At 43.7% G+C, this 17,231-nt stretch overlaps 1 pseudogene; it reads right to left on the bottom strand.

The window, feature by feature from the left end:
- Positions 1-12,158: 12,158 nt before the first annotated feature.
- Positions 12,159-14,727, bottom strand: LOC131924564 (N-alpha-acetyltransferase 10-like; annotated as a pseudogene).
- Positions 14,728-17,231: the final 2,504 nt, after the last annotated feature.

The following is a 17,231-nucleotide window of genomic DNA, read 5'->3' as shown; positions in this document are numbered from 1 at the left end:
ATGTGTGTGTAGAAGTGAGTGCCTCTCTAACTCTTCCATCGATGATAATTTCTCATTTTCAAGTGCCTTAGCCACACAGAACTTAATGCTGTTGCTAAAGCAATATTTATGTAGAGGTTAGACAGAACACTGAATTCAAATGGATTTCAAAATGTTATTGTAATAAAACTCACATCAGTTATTCAGAGTTAAACTTAAAAATATCTTTGCATCCTCTGTAAGAGAGCAAGTAAATTCACAGGAGAAGTCACCCCACCTCCCTTAAAGCAAGCAGAGGCATCGTGGTGTCATTCGCAATTCTGGCAGAATCAGCAGCCCCTCTCCGCCCACAGGTTAAAGCTCTAAGTGCAGCCTCTGAGTGACAGGAACAAATGTTATTCCAGCCACCATCACAGCATGCAGAAGACTCCTGGCTAGAAAGCTGGCCTTCTCCCTTGCTGGGGTATTGCAGAGTTTAATTAATGTTTGCAAAACACTTGAAGGGCCTTATATGGAAATCAGTATGTAATTACGAAAGATTACCGTGAATGAAAATGCTGGTAGAAATTTCTGGGAGAAAAAGCCGGATGCCATTGGTAAACCTTATGATTTACCTTGAATATTATATCGGGCTTTGAGAGTGCTGGAGGAAAAAGGGGTTATCTTAAGCAGAACGATCTAGAAATTCAAGGTATTATTAAGTTTCATGGCTCAGTTTAATTTTGTTTAAATTCATACTAATGGTGCCAACTGGCCGCCTGCATTAAAGCCAATTGTTACAGAGATTAAAATCTGTTATTTGCTATCTGTCTCCTGAAAGAGCTTCAGGGTATTAGAAACCTTATTTTTCTATGAAGTTCAACCAGAAAACGCATCCGGGCCACAGGGTGGTAAGTGGATTTACTTGGGGTCTTTCTTCCTCCACAGAGATTTTGGGTGCCTTGGCGGAGAAGCACATTTCCTTTGTTGGATGACTTCTTGAGAAACTTCAGCAACATCGGTTATGTTTTGCATTTTATTAGTTTTTATGTTTTTCTGAAGCAAGAACATCTGAACTGAGCTTGTTTATCTGATAGCATAATTTTATAACCATGTAATTTGTCGGCATATTCCTCCCTAGTACATCTTTTGGTACAATGTTAAATGTATTCATCTCATCTCAGGGCTAATGGATTCAAATTATTATTCTAAGTAATTCACTGAAGCCATTGTTTGCGTATTCTGACTCCAGTTAACCTTAGAAGTTACTATGGGGCTCTAGGCTTCAACACCCAGGAGTTGAGCAATTCAACTATGAACTGAACTTGCTGCTTCTCCTACAGGCCTAACCTGCAGGCCTTTCTACCTCCCACACATACATACATACATACATACATGGGAAAATTAGATGGAACACTATTAAAGAAGATGACATGACCTCAGCCCTCCACACTTGTACCTATAAACACATGCTCTCATACACAAACATGTAAATATACCACACACACACACACACACACACACACACACACACACACACACACCCCTCATGTACACATATGTACACATTTGGCCTCTGGGGAGCTGTGGGCCACATCCCTCCAGTGAGGGCCTATCTGGAAAGAGAGAAGGGAAAGACTGACCTCTCTCAATTTTATGGCCGTTTTTTGAGGAGAAACATTCAACTTCTGGCACCCACCTGGAGGAAGCTAAATTCTGGTTTCTATAACATACTTTAGGTGAGTGCTGTGTATTAAATACAGCCCTTTATTATGAAGGGTCATGTGCATTTGTTGTACTTGTGTATGACTGCCAGCATCACACAGACACAAGCACATGGATAATGTGGTGGTTTGAATGAAAACGGCCCCCATAGGCTCATAGGGAGTGGCATTATTTGAAAAGATTAGGACTGTGGCCTTGTTGGGGTAGGTGTGGCCTTGTTAGAGGAAATATGTCACTGAGGGTAGGTTTTCAGGTTTCAAATGCTCAAGCCAGGCCCAGTGGCTCACTCTCTTCCTGCTGCCTGTGAAAGGGAAAAATCAGTAGCTCTCTTGAGAGATACTAACCCCCACCCCCTTCAAAGGTATTTTCTGACCAGCAGTTTTAGAGCTGACTAGAGATTGAACTGGTGTAAAGATAAGGCTGGAACAATAAATCTATATATCCTGGACTTGGTAAAACAGGATATGGGGAGTAATGGACTCAACTGACCAGAGACTGAACTCATGGGAAAACAGGACTGGAACAATTGATCTGAATGTATATATCCTGGGCTCAGCAAAAACAGGATATAGGGAGTAAAAATTTATGTCTCTATAGATACCCTGCATCCTGTTATCCATTAGTAACCTCATGCTTAGAGTTCAGCCAGTAACTTCAAAGAACTACCTCACCCCTAGCCCCCTTGTCCAAACCCGAGATATGTAACCCTCTGCACGTAAACCTTTCCTATATAAACCCCTTAAAGTGAGTGCTCGGTGCCATCCTCCTCTACCCGCTGTGTCAAGTGTTGGACACAGACCAAGCCCAGGCTTGCTTTGCTATTAATAAAGCCCTGTGTGCTTGCATCAGATATCGGCTCTGTGGTGGTCTTGCTCGGAGGTCTTGCGACATGGGCACAATACCTGCTGATCCAGATGTTGAACTCTTGGCTACCTCTCTAGCACCATGTCTGCCTGCATGCTGCCATGTTTCCCACCATGACGATAATGGACAAAACCTCTGATCTGTAAACCCTAATTAAATGTTTTCCTTTATAAGAGCTGCTGTGGTCATGGTGTCTATTCACAGCTATAGAAACCCTAACTAAGACAACACCTCACACTGGCAAAGTGGTAGCAGCTATATCACTAGGTGTCAGGAATCTTTCTGTTCTGTTAAGTCTTGTCCAGGGGCCCATCACTGGCCAATGATGTTAGTGGCTCAAGACTGTGCAGTTTCCCTGAGACTCTGTATCTTTGGTTTTTTTTTTTTTGTTTGTTTGTTTGGTTTTTTTTTGGTTTTTCGAGGCAGGGTTTCTCTGTGTAGCTTTGCGCCTTTCCTGGAACTCGCTTTGGAGACCAGGCTGGCCTCGAACTCACAGAGATCTGCCTGCCTCTGCCTCCCAAGTGCTGGGATTAAAGGCGTGTGCCACCACCACCCGGCAAAATGTGTAGCCCAGGCTGGCCTCGAACTCGTGATCCTCGAACTCGTGATCCTCCTGCCTCCGTCTCCTTCAGCAAATCCTACCAGTGTGCGCCACCACAACCGGCCCTCTGTGTCATTTTTAAAGGCTTCCATTTCACATAAAACTTTGAATGAAAAAACATGCTATGCTTTTCTATACTAATCTATCTTATGTTCTAGGAATATTCCACTAGGACCATTGAAATGGGTGAAGAGGAATATGTGATTCCTCCACCCCCACCCCCACTCCACAACATTGTTTATAACCTCTTCCCCATGTACTTATCTTAAAACAGGGACTGCCCTGCTTGATTCTGAGCTACATGCTGTATAGTAGGCAAGTAGTTAGCAAATATTAGCTGAAAAGAAACTCCTGCTTGGTAATGGTTATAGATTTAGAGTGGACCATCTATGGGAGGACCCACCTCTGTGCTGTTTCCATGGAAATCCACATTGCTGCTATTCCAATTTGATTGATAGCACTCACCCTTTACAGATAGGAAGCACTAATTAAATATCAAAGGGACTAAATTGTGAAGAGTGAATTGTTTCTTAATTAAAGGGATCGAGCAATTGAATGGACAAATTAAGTGGTCTGGTAATTGTTGGGAATGATCATGCTGAATCCTCCCAGTCCTCACAGTCTTGTTTACACCTCTTGCTCCTTGCCTGGGCTCTGGACTGAGAAGACACCTCCATTTTCTCTTGCCCTTCATTGTTTACTGTTCTCCTTCCTGTTTTCACTTTACACTCAGTTCTTCTCCAGCTTTCAGCTTTCACCTCACACAATATTTTTAATAACTTTTGCCATTATGTATGTAGCACTGCTATCCCATCTACATTGTATTTTATTTCATTAATGTACAGAAAACACAAAATTTTATAATATTATTCTTAGGTTGGGATTGATCAAGCCATATGGAAATAAAAGAAAGAATGAGCTGGCCTCTCTAGAAGTAGATAGTCCCTTAATCAGAACAGTGAAGGATACCAGAATCTTTGAGGGAACAGAGATTGTATGGACATGCCCAGGGGGCTTGGGAGGGCAGAAAAGTGCTGGAGGAGTCCAGGTCAGTTCTCCTGCAGTCTCCAAGTGGTAGATGTCAATCTGTCGGTTTGCTGCTCTAATCAGAGGTTTTCCAGTTCCTCACAGTCCACAGGTGTCGCCAGTCACATCAGCTCCTGTCTGAGGTTTCTCACTCCACCCGAGGCACTTACGCCATTAACCCTTCAATTACCTAAACCAATATCCAGTGTCTGTCATGACCCAAAGTTCACTTTAAAAATAAAGAAGACTGATTGGCCATTGGCTAGGCAGGAAGTGTAGGCGGGACAAGGAGGAGAATAAAGCTGGGAAGTGGAAGGCTGAGTCAGAGAGACACTGCCATCCGCCACCATGACAAGCCACATGTGAAGATGCCGGTAAGCCACGAGCCATGTGGCAAGGTATAGATTTATAGAAATGGATTAATTTAAGCTGTAAAAACAGTAAACAAGAAGCCTGCCACGGCCATACAGTTTGTAATCAGTATAAGTCTCTGTGTTTACTTGGTCGGGTCTGAGCGGCTATGGGACTGGCAGGTGAGAGAGATCTGTCCTGACTGTGGGCCAGGCAGGAAAACTCTAGCTACACTATGGGTCTCTAAGCTGCTCAGAAAGCAGCTTTATCTATGCAGAGCAGAAGTCTTGGGCCCTGGCTGCCTCCAACAATCCCTCCTGTTAGATCACAGATATGTGCCTGTAAGACACCTCTAATAGACCAAATCTCACAGCCTGAAGACATCAAGCCATGTCCCTACCCTTAGGCCCACCCTTTCCCCTTGCAGCTTTCTCCTTGGGATACAGACTTAAGAGCTGTTCTGTGCTATGGCTTTTACAGATCCTAATTTAAGCTACTACCCAGTATCTGGCTCCTCCATTTTCCTTGCCACTAGACTATCTCAGACTAAATCACATGGTGTATTATTTACTGTTCTACTGCTGTGAAGAGAAACCATAACCAAGGAAACTTATGAAAGAAAGCATTTAACTTAGAATTTCAAAGGGGGAGTCCATGATCATCATGGCAGGGAACATGGCAGCAGACAGGTAGGCATGGGGCTGGAGCAGTGGCTGAGAGGTATATCCGGATCTGTAGGCACAGAGAGGGAGAGTAAGAGAGAGACAATGGGCCTGGTATGGGCTTTTGAAACCTCAAAGCCCACCATCAGTAACATACTTCCTCCAGCAAGACCACACCTCCTAATCCTTCTAACCCTATCAAACAGTTCCACTCCCTGGTGACTAGGCATTCAAATATATGAGCCTGTGGGGGCCATTCTCATTCAAACCACCACCCAGAGGAAGCATCTCTTTTCTTTGAAGGTCTTAGATGGTTTTTTAACACAGTGTGCTGTTTCCTTTCTAATGGCCTCCCACCTCAAGTCCCTTTCTCCTGGTAAAGCGTCCCCCATTGTCTTGGTGACCACCTTTTGTGAGTTGAAAGGCTCTGTCCCGTTGAATGAGGTGCTGATATGTGCCAGGGTGAGTACTAGGAACTGTCAGTGCACTTGGTGTTGTCTTTCAAAAATTGATAACTTTTTTTGAGACAAATCTTGCACTGTAGCCCAGGCTGACCAGGTACTCATTATGTATGTAGACCATGCTGGCCTTGAACTTGCAGCTGCCCCGTGAGTGCGTGGATTTCAGTCATGTGTGTCACCATGCTAGGCTTCTTTGGTGTTGTTTTGTCCTATTTCGCCCTAGGATGACTGGGTTGTTACTTTGTTAGTCACTTTGTCAAATGGGAGTTCACAGTTTTTCACTTACCTGCAGCAGGTAATTTTTTCCCCCTTAACTTTTCAACTCTTCTGGTCACCTACAAGTTCTTGTGTCTCCAGCTGCCTCTAAAAGTCACGTGACCGGGATCTGGACCCAACAGAGAGCCATGGCCTCTTTTTTAAGTATTTTACATGCTCTGTCTCCATTAATCTTCCATAACAACCTTGAGAAACAGTTACCACAATCCCTATCTGGTGGATGTAAAAATCTTGGATGTTACAGCAATTGAGACTCAGTCACCCAGTCACTCATCCCTACTCAGCACTGCCTCTGGGAGCCTGCTGGAATTTTCTCAGTAGTTTGCATCATGGCTCAGTATCAGGGCAGCTTTGCTTTGAAATTCCTATTTGCTGCATATCTTGTGAAAAAAAAAATCACATTAGTTGTGCCCAGGCTTCGTTTTCAGTGTTGGCTCACTAAGGCCATTTCACTGGAGACGGCAGATAGGTTTCATCTGCAGCCAGTGCCAAACAGTAAGCAGACGCTGCGTGGAGCTCGGCACTGGAAGATGCTCAGGGACCTGGCAGGAGAGGCTGATTAATTAGAAATGGCTCCCCTGGGCCCTGGAGCAGGAAGTCTTTCCCTCGCCTGATGCGAGCTTTTCTGGAATCACTTATGTGTTCGGTCATTTTCCAGCATTTACATGCCCTGGATTTCCTCTTTTTATTCATGGCTTTGGTTTTGGTTTTGGTTTTGTGTGTGTGTGTGTGTGTGTGTGTGTGTGTGTGTGTGTGTGTGTGTGTTGGGGGGGTTATATTAATTTTTTGGCTAGCCAGGCTTTAAATTTTGAATCCAGTTGTGTGAACATGGTGGAAACCTTGATTTCTTGTTTATGAAATCCAGAATTATCTACACACCTGAGGTATAATCAGATAAACTAATGCAAGACTGCACACACACACACACACACACACACACACACACACACACATACACACATACACACACACACACTAGTAGGGCTATATGACTTAAATTATTACATCTTATAATCTATTAAAAACAAATTTCATAAACATATAACATTTCGTCAATTTTTGTGCCTATGATTGCTAACTTCGAAATTGTCTGCCTCTTACCAAACAGTTTCTATCGACTGCACAACCCATTTTTAGTTTGGTAAAATTCCCAAGTTTGAAGGATTAAAAACCACAACAAATAAAAGCAAAACTCGACTTAGGTTGTTTGCCTAGAGAGTCTCATTGTTTAACTCACGGGCTACAATTTAATAGGAGTGATTTTCAGATGGACCTATGGCTTTTAAACTTTTCTTCCTTCATAAAACAAAGGCTCCAGGTATAGTTTACAAAGGATGTAAATTACTATAAGAAAGCCATATTTTTCTAGTACATATTTTTCTAAATACGAAGAAAACACTGGAAATTCTCCCTGAAGTGAAATTTTAAAATGATAAGTACTAGTTATATTTGCTTTTTAAAAAAGTGAAAATATGTAATAGTAAAATTACAATTAAAATTCTTAACAGCAGGGTTTTTTTTTTTTTTTTCCCAACTCCAAAGTCTTAAATGCAATTTAAGAGAAGAAAGTTCTGTGACCTTTTTCATCCACAGGAGGCACTCAGATCTAGAATATTCCATGATGAGCATTTGCATACTGTCTCTTGGTTAGAAAAAAAAAAGTGGATTTTGGCAATCAAATTTATCTGGTCCAAATTATAGACAGTGCTCTGAGAGTTTTGCTTTGCTCAAGAACCTCACATGAGAGAACACAAGTCATATGGCAGCCTCAAGAGAATCATCATTTTAATTGCATTGATCTTACTTCATAAGGTTAAGTACAATTGTTCCCCAAGTAATATATCACTTTTATTGAGGTTAATGTTGAGCCAAGACGTAATTTCAGCAGCTTCTTAAAGGTATGTGATCTGTTTCCCCAGCCACAGGATGACACTTGAAATTCCAAACCAGTGTCTTGCTCCACTCATTACAGTCGAATAGACTTTAAATAAACACTGTGATCCAGATATGTGCAATTTAAGTAAAGAAAGTTCGGAAGGCTTACACTGCTCAATATGGCAAACTTGATAATGAGAAATTGTGTGGGCCTCAACTCTTTGATACTGTTCTCACTGAGAGTTGAACTCTAACTTTTTCCTCAAACGTGGGCAGGATTTGAAAGCTTTAACACTAGAGCTCAGCAGAAGTGACATAAAATGGCCTCTGACACTAGGACATCAGAGACCACACAACTTGCTTGCTGGGATGTTTGTTCTTGGAGGCTGGAACTACCACGCAGAAGCTCTGCCCTGTAGAGGTCTCCATGCTGGAAAGACCCACATAAGTTTGCCTGCAGATACTCCCAGTCAAGACCAGCTCCCAAACAGCCCACAAATGCACCAGTTATGACTGATGAAGCATCCAGGTGATTTAGTTTTTGAGTCATATTCTCAGCTCCAATGACCAAAGCTTCTTACCTTAATTTTTATTTTATGTGTATGGATGTTTGACCTGCAAGTATGTCTGTGTACCACTTCCGTGTTTGGTGCCCCAAGAGCCAGAGAAAGGAATCAGATCCCTTGGAATTGGAGTTACAGATGTCTGTGAGTTGCCATGTGCCTACCAGGAATTGAGCCAAGGTTCTCTGGAGGAGATTTAGTGATCTTAACTGCTGAGCCATCACTCCAGACCCCGTTCAAAGCTTTTTAGCTAAAGTCCCAATATCAGGAAAAAGAGATCAGCTATGTTACCATGAGTGCCCTATCTGAATTCCTTACCCAGAGAATCCATGAGTATAATTGATGGTGGTGAGTTTATGCTTCTGAGTGTGTGTGTGTGTGTGTGTGTGTGTGTGTGTGTGTGTGTGTGTGTAGGAAGTTGAGACAGTGTCTCATTATATAGCCCTGGTGACCAGAAACTCACCTGTACACTAGACTAGTTGTAGATCTTGAACTCCCTGAAATCTGCTTGCCTCTGCCTCCTGAGTGCTGGAAAGAAAGGCTCCCTCTACCATGCCCTGCTAACTGACACACTGATTGGAACCTGACAAGAGAGTAACTTTATAATATCTATTAGATGCAGAATAAATATGTTGCACTGATTTTAGGGCCAGGCGCTGGTACAAGTATCAGAGACTTTGAGGGGCATGAAGTAAAGTATTGAAAGAAGTTGAAATAAATATTACGGGAAGCTGGAGGGAAGAGGCCCCTTGCTAGTTTCCATAGAAAGGCAACCCGTCAGAGTATAGAAAATAGAGATGAGCCCCGATGAGCCCTAATGAGCCCCAATGAACCCCCTGGACTAGAGAGAGAGATTTCTTCCTTTTCTATCCCCTTTCCTGCAGACACTCCCTAGAGTCTTCTCTGGGGCTGGAGATTTGCATTGGCCTGCTAATCATGCTACTTACTGAGCAACACTCAGGTCTTAGAGAAGATTTCTATGCAAAACAGTGAAGGTCTCTCCTGGATTTGACTGTTGGTCCCCAATAAAATATAGTGGAGCAATGCCCTCATGATCCTGGACCTCAACCCTGAGCCTGGTATTGTAAAAGGATAGGGCTTTTGTAGGTTCTTTGCAGTCAGTACCCTGCCATTCCCCACATGGGAAGACCATTAACACCATGGCACGCCAGGTAACTGGCAGTCTGAAAACCTGGCTACAGATTCCTTACTGCTTTCTCATTAAGAGGTAGAGTGCTGTAGACTGAATGTTTGTAGTTCCTAGTTCCCCACCCCGGATACGCCAGATGTCCAAACATAATCTCCACTGGGAGGGATGCCTTCTGGAAGGCAACTGCTGTCCTTATGTGAAAAAAGCAGAGAGTTCAACCCCCTCAACTCACAGACGATATGACCACACCACAGTGAGCAGCTGGGTACTTACAAGCTGAGAGAAGAGGCCTCAGATGAAACCTTCCCCCTGGAACCTGGATATCTTGGGCATCTCACACTGAGGCCTGTACCCACAAAAACTGAACTGGTAGAGCCACTCACTCTCTGGTTTTGCTATTGTATTCAGCCAGATGAAGCCACTGTGGTAACAGTTTCTACTTGAGCTTTGTACCAAGTGTCCAGAGATTGTCTAAGTCTGAGGCACAAATGGAAGGAACAGTAGAGAAGATGAAAGCCATCAGTAGACAAATGTTAAAACAAAAAAGTAGGTCAAGCAATTTATGACAAAAACATACTTAACAATAGAGCTGGAGTAGGAGAAAACTGTCTTGGGCCTTGAGTATTTCTACTGACTATTTAAGAGTGAATCCAAAGCCTCAGAAAGACAGCTACGTACTTCTTTACCATCCTCTTTCCCTTTTAGAAGTAATAAGGATTGAGTTTTCTGTACTGAAAGTGCTTCTGCAAACACAGCGAACCGTCCTTAAATTCAGTGGACTTCCTGCAAGAAACGTGGTAGGCACCAAGTCCACACAGCGATAGAGGGCAACAAGGGCCGTGGTGCTCTGTATGCCCAGGGAAAACAGCATCGCCAGTCTACGGTGGGCAGAATAAGACTCTTTTCCTCAGAAAGTCTAAAAGTACAAAGAAGATTGTGCTTGCGTTTGCTGAGCCCAAATGAAGACCTAAGAGAATGCCAGCTACTAAGAGGTACAAGCATTTGAACTGGGAATGCAAAGAGAAAGAGCCAAGTGATCCAGTCCCACACTGATTTTCTTGCAAAGATAATTAAGTCACTAGGTTTCAGTCACTTCAAAAAATATGTAAAAATTGAAACAGAAGAAAAAAAGATCTTCAAAATTTGCAAGTCAGCAAATTTCAAGATTACGAAGTTGGATTTATTCTACCAATTATCATAAAGCTTGTGACAAAATGAAATAGATTTGGACAGGGATTCCACTCAAGTGGAAGCAAACTAAGAAATAAACAAAAAGGTCAAAAGACTCTCGACTTCAGTAAGCAGGCTGGGGGCGGGGGTGGAAAGCAAGGCAAGATCTCACTCCTGTGATGGTGTCCTTGGTTGTCAACTTGACAGACCGGGGAGGAGGGAACCTCAAGTGGGAACTGTCCCTAGGAGACTGGCCTGTGGGCATTGTCTTGATTGATGATTGGTGTGGGAGGGCCCAACTCATAGTGTGTGTTAAACCACTGGGCAGGGGGTCCTGGGTTATATAAGAAATTTGTCTGAACATGAGCAGAGGAAGCAAGCTAGCATGGCAGTGGTTCTCAACCTGTGAATCACGACCTCTTTGGGGTGTCGAACAACCCTTTCACCAGGGTCACCTTAGAACAACATCAGAAAAGACAGACATTTATATTGTAATGCATAACAGTAGCAAATTACAGCTATGAAGTAGCAACGAAAATAATTTCATGGTTGGGGTCTCCACAGCAGGAGGAACTGTATTAAAATGTCGCAGCACTAGGAAGGTTGGGAACCACTGCTCTCTGATCTTGGCTTCTGTCCTTGCCTTGCAGGTTTCTTGAGTTTGACTTTGACTTCCTTTGATGATGGACTGTAGCTTGTAAGCCTAATAAGCCCCTTACTCCCCAATTTTGTCTTGGTTGTTGTTTTATCAGAACAGCAGAGAACAAACCAGAACAGAAATTGGTACCCAAGACCTGATAGGGTGCTTGCTGAAGCTGGAAGAATTTTTTAAATACAAAATGGGTAACGGAGAAAGGTAGTTATAAATACCTTTATTGTGAAGTATGTCTTCAGTGCTTCAGAGGTAGAAGCAGATGGATCTCCGTAAATTCAAAATCTGCCTGGTCTACACGGGGTGTTCCAGGACAGCCAGGGCTACACAATGAGACCTTGTCTCAAAAACAAACAACAAACAAAGAACCAGCTAAGGCCATGTGACTAGTTGCAGAATTGAAGTTTGTAACTGACATGAGCTTCCCGTCTTATAATAAATCTAATCAGTTCTATTCTTTTAGAGAACCTTGACTAATATAACCCCCTACCTGTAACTATGGCAGAACCCAGATAATGAGGTAATAAGTGCAGCTAGAGTGTGAAGCAATTGGAACACTGAAATTCTATGTGTGAGACTGAAATCAATGCTTTCTGTTGCACAGAAATGTTATTATCTGTAATAAATTTGAAGATGCGGCTACTAACATTTAGCAGTCATGGGGCTGAAGAGATGTCTCAGGGGTTAGAACACTTGCTGCTTTTGCAGAGGATCTGGGTTTGGTTCCCAGCACCCACATGGTGGCTCACAACCATATGGAAATTTAGTTCCAAGAGATCCAACACCCTCTCTGGCTTCTGAGGGAATTTCTCTCTTGTGGTTCTCTAAATACAAGCAAACAAAGTACTCATATTAGGCTGGGGCCAGGTGGGGTAGGCAGAGTCAAAGGCCACTGAGCTGTCTTTGACACCTGTCTCTCACTGACCTCACTGAAGTCCTTGCTGTCCCACCACTATCCTCAGCTGCCAGGCCCTTCTCCTCACAACAGGCCTCTCCTGAGCTTGGAAGCATGTTGCCCTCTACCTTGTTCTCCATGGCTGCCAGCACAGTCAGCCTTCCCTTCTCCTTCTACTCCTGGTGCTCTCTCAGCTGCTGCCGGGAGGCCAGGGGGAAGCACCTGGAAATAAACATGCCAACAGGAGGCATGAGGAGCAGGCCCTGGGGCTGCCTTAGCATCAGCATGAGGTACCATTTCATTGCCTATGCATCTTCACCATCTGCATAGTATCTAGGCTCCACTTCACTGATCTGAAGTTGAGGATGTGGGAATAGAGATGCAGGGCAGCCCAGTTATTCTTCCCGACATGCAGGGAGACGTAGTTGGTCTGGAAGATCTCTGTCATGGCTCGAGAAGCCTGGTCCATCAGCTTCTGAACCAGGCCAAGGCGTGGGTGGGAATGCTTCACAGCCAGAGAGGTGATATGTCCGTGGGGTACTTCCGGTTTGGCCAGATCTTCCCATTCTCACCCTCAGCTACGTAAGAGAGCTGGGGTCAGGAGAGGCCATGACAGAAACGGTGCTTCATCTGGTAGTTCTGGGGCGGGCAGAGGAGGTTGTGGTGCTGGTCCTCGGATGTACCCAGAAGTTAGTGAATGGGTGCCTGCTCTCAGCTGCCGCTTGGGAGCAGGGCAGGAATGACAGATATGCATATATTTTTAAAAAGATTTATCAACATAAGAAATAAATACAGCTGATAAAATCTTTCACCGTAGTCACCTATGTAAAAAGAAACTGGAAAAACGAATGCTTATTGCACCATTGTGAATGGAAAGGAAATCCAAGGTTGGTCAAGAAGAAAGTAGGTAAACTTGGTATTTTCTTCAATGGAATGCTTCTCAGTACTTAAGTGAAGACACTGCATGTATTATGATACCATATATCAGATAAATATCGAAGAGAAGGGACTGAGCAAATGACCAAGTTATAGCTACAAGGTAATATCATTTCTTTAAAAATTTCAAACAGAAAATAATGCTATGACTTATTTACAGATATATTCATATGTTGCAAAGAGTAGAAAATATTCAAGGATGTGACCAGTGAAAAATTCAGCATGGTGGTGGCCTTTGGAGGGTAGTGTACCAGAGAGGGGAATACAGATCATTACATTACAAACTCTTTGTTTTATTCCTTATAAAAATATCTGATACTAGGGTCTGAAAAAGCTGGATAGTCAGTATGTGATATTTGTTGTTTTAGTCTATATATTTTCTGCAGATTGAAAGTATTTCATAACAAAATAGAAAAATGGTTTGAGGCAATATTCTACCTTGGTTATTACAAAAAAAAATCTGACCTCTAACAATCGTATACTTCTAATATTTAGGGGTTTCCCTTTTCCTCTAGGATTGCACAGCAGTGCAAACATCAATAGATACATCATGGTTATGAAATACTGATAACGGGAGTAGCAGGTCTCCCACATATCCATTCCTTTTCTGCTTGTGAAAGCGAAGGTCCAAATGGTTTTCATTTATTCATCAACCACTTAGAGACTGTCTACTGAGACAGCTACCATGACAAATAAGACATGAGCCTGACTTTAGGCACCTGACTGACTGGCATCATGCTTGTGTACACAATGATTACACACCTGTGACAAATGCTCATGGAAGCTTGTGCAAGGCTCTTGGGGAGTGGAGAGTCGAGTAATCCAGCCACAGGGAGAGGACAGATTATCTGGAAGGCTTTGAGGAAGAATTCGGATGAGTCCTGAGCAATAAGCAAGAGAGAGAGGTAGGCAGCGAGTGTCAGTGCAGCCTGATACACAGAGTCAAGGTCCTGAAGGAAAGAACAGCAGTTGAGGCTTCTTGGAGACTGGGGTCAGGACCCCAGGACTCTAGACAGATGGAAATAAAGAATTCAGGCTCAGATCTCACATGGATAACATGTAACCCCCAGGACTTTGGACACTACACAGAGAGCTTAGGAAGGGCCCGTGACAGATCCATTAGGAAGGAGCGGAGTAGTAACAGTTTTTGAGCATTTGCCAAGAAATCTTCATGTGTAGATGGTCTACTCGCATAGCAAAAGAGATCTCTGAGGCTCCCAGGCCTCCTCTGTCACCCTGATCTGATGAAAACATGCTTCTGCCCTAAGTGAATGTTTCAGCAGGTTTACAGCTTCCTTGGTCACTCTAAATGATAAAACTTCTGTTTGTCATGAAATCCTAAAACTCTAGATGTAGAAGCCCTTCTCCACTTCCTAATTGAAACAACCTATAGAGGGAGAGGGGAGGGTTCTCTCAGCCACTTCTTTCTCAGTCACTAGTACCATGTTGAACCCTTCCAAGGGTATAAAGGAGTTAGCTGAAGTGAGTCTTACTTGACTGATGCAGTCAGGGTGTGAAGCTAGGATTCCTCCCACACAGCAGGAGTCCAGAGCTGGCCACATGTCGGTGTGTAGTCCTCTAAGATCCCACACTAAAGGCTGGAAGGTGACCTTTCTCCTGTCATACATAGTGCCTTCCCATCAGTTGCTCACTTCTCCCCTTAGGAAAGGTTACAGCCTCAGGTTTTTGCTGGGGTCTACTGCACATTTAACGGTCTTCCTGGAGGAGTTAGGATGAGCCAGGAGTTAACGGTCTTCCTGGCGGAGTTAGGATGAGCCAGGCGATCTGTCTTCGGTACTAATTTGAGTCCACTGTGATCAAAGACCTTTAACCGCTAGAAATGGAAGCACAGCATGGATCTCCCTACTGCCTCTCCTGGCAGATCAAGACACAACCTCTTATCTTTAAACTCACACATGAGTCATCCTGAGTCATTCTCACATTCTCTGGATTCCAGAGAACAGTTGCCAAGCTCTTTGAAATCCCTTGAGCTCTTCTTATTCTGCCTGCAGTGGGAAGTACTCTACCCCAGTCTGTTGGCGGTAAACTCTCCTACAAACACATCAGCACTGCCTGGCAGACCCAAAGCCCTCCCTATGCCCTTCCTGTTTCACCACGTCTTCTTTATCCTCTGGTCAGCGCTGACAAAACTAGTCTTCCATTTTTCTCAGCTTGACTTACTCACATGAATATTCTGAAAAGGGGAATGTTAAACTCTGGGCCTCAGGGCAAATCTGGCCCACCACCTGTTTGGGTAAATGAAATGGTCCTGAATAAAGAAACGCTCATTCATTTATGTATTACTGTGGCTCCTTTGAAGCTACAGCGGCTAGTTGCAACAGAGATGGTATGGCCTGCACGCCTAAATACTAATCGCCTGGCTTTTTATAGAAAAAGGTTCCCGGCCCCTGTCTCAGAAATGTATTGCTCAATATGGTGGCAACTAACAATATGTGTATTTACATTTAAATTAAGTTAAAAATGTAGTTTTTGCCAGGTGTGGTGGTTGAATGGAAAAAATAAAAAAGGAGGCCATGACTGCTCCTAGGTATGGTGGAGGAGGAGGTTTACTGTAGATGTGACAGAGAGCATAGCCAGAGGCAGGGACATCTGGGAGAGTCCAGAGTGGACATGACCCTGAGCTGGGCCATGTGAGGAGAACGGGGAGGGGAGATGGGAGAGCTAGGAGACCAGGAGAACAAGAGGTCAGGAGGGGAAAGGGTAAAAAAAGGGCCCATAGCCAGTAGCCAAAATGTCTGGATTATCTAGGGAAGAGCCGCAGTAGAAGGGTGTTCTAGCTCCTGGGCTAGAGAGTTCAGGGTAGAGGATGAGTATGCCAGCCACGCCCTGTAACAGGTAGGGACTGGTGGATGCTGGAGGAACCTGTTGGCCAGGCCCATTTTGATATGTTAAATAGGCACCTCAGTTTACCTTAGTCCTGGGTTTGAGACCTAAACAGTGGTCATACCTGCAATACCAGCAATGAAGAGACAGGAGCAGAGGCAAAGGCAGGATAGTGGAACAGATGAGTTCATCAGGCTGAAGAGATGGAGAGGTCAGTTCTCAGCACCCATGCCAGGGGACTCATTACCATCTGTAACTTCACCTCCAGTGGACCTGATGGCCTCTTCTGGCCCCTGCCATCACCTGCACAAACCCACACACAGATCCACACATGTATACACATAATTAAAAATACAAGAAATCTTTTCTTTTAAAGTATGAGGTCAGCATGGGCTATATAGCAAGATACTTGCTCAATAACCTAAACACAAACACAAATGAAACACAAATGTAGTACCCGAGTGCTGTGGGATAATGCTTTTGTACACTGGTTTAATAAAACGCTGATTGGCCAGTAGCCAGGCAGGAAGTATAGGTGGGATAAACAGACAAAGAGAATTCTGGGAAGAGAAAGGCTGAGTCAGGCAGACCATCCAGGAAGCAGCATGTAATGGCACACAGGTAAAGTCATGGAAATATGGCAACATATAGATGAACAAAAATGGGCTGCGTTTAAGTGTAAGAACTAGCCAGTAGTGAGCCTGAGCTAAAGGCCAAGCAGTTTTAATTAATGTAAGCCTCTGTGTGTTTACTTGGGTCTGAGCAGCTGTGGACTGGGTGGGACACAGGAAAACTTCTAACTACACCCGAGTTCTACTAACATTTCAAGTGTTCAATAAGCATGTGTGCCTAGAGTTGCCACACTGAGTAACAGGTGTATTTCCACCATTGCAGAACATTCTGTTGGGGAGGGCTGATGCACAACATTGCTTCTGTATGCAGTGGCATGTGGTACTCTAGAATTCTTGTTGGCCTTTCTGACATCAACCTGAGCTAAGACTGAAAATGCCCTACTCGTTTAACATGCTATTACACTATCACATGTTACTCTCATTTAATCCTCTTAATGGCCCTATGAAATAGTCATACAGCTACAGATGATGAAATGGAGGCTTTGGAAAGTTAGAAACAGAAGTTATCATGGGATAACACTTTCCTTTTGGGAAAAGCACTTGTGCAGCTTGTGGTAGAACTTGCGACAGAAGGGAAGATATGGGCTAGC

This window comes from Peromyscus eremicus, chromosome 14, assembly GCF_949786415.1.
Source record: "Peromyscus eremicus chromosome 14, PerEre_H2_v1, whole genome shotgun sequence".
Lineage (NCBI taxonomy): Eukaryota > Metazoa > Chordata > Mammalia > Rodentia > Cricetidae > Peromyscus > Peromyscus eremicus.
Note: the sequence above shows the minus strand (reverse complement) of the source record. Positions and strands in the feature narration are given on the sequence as shown.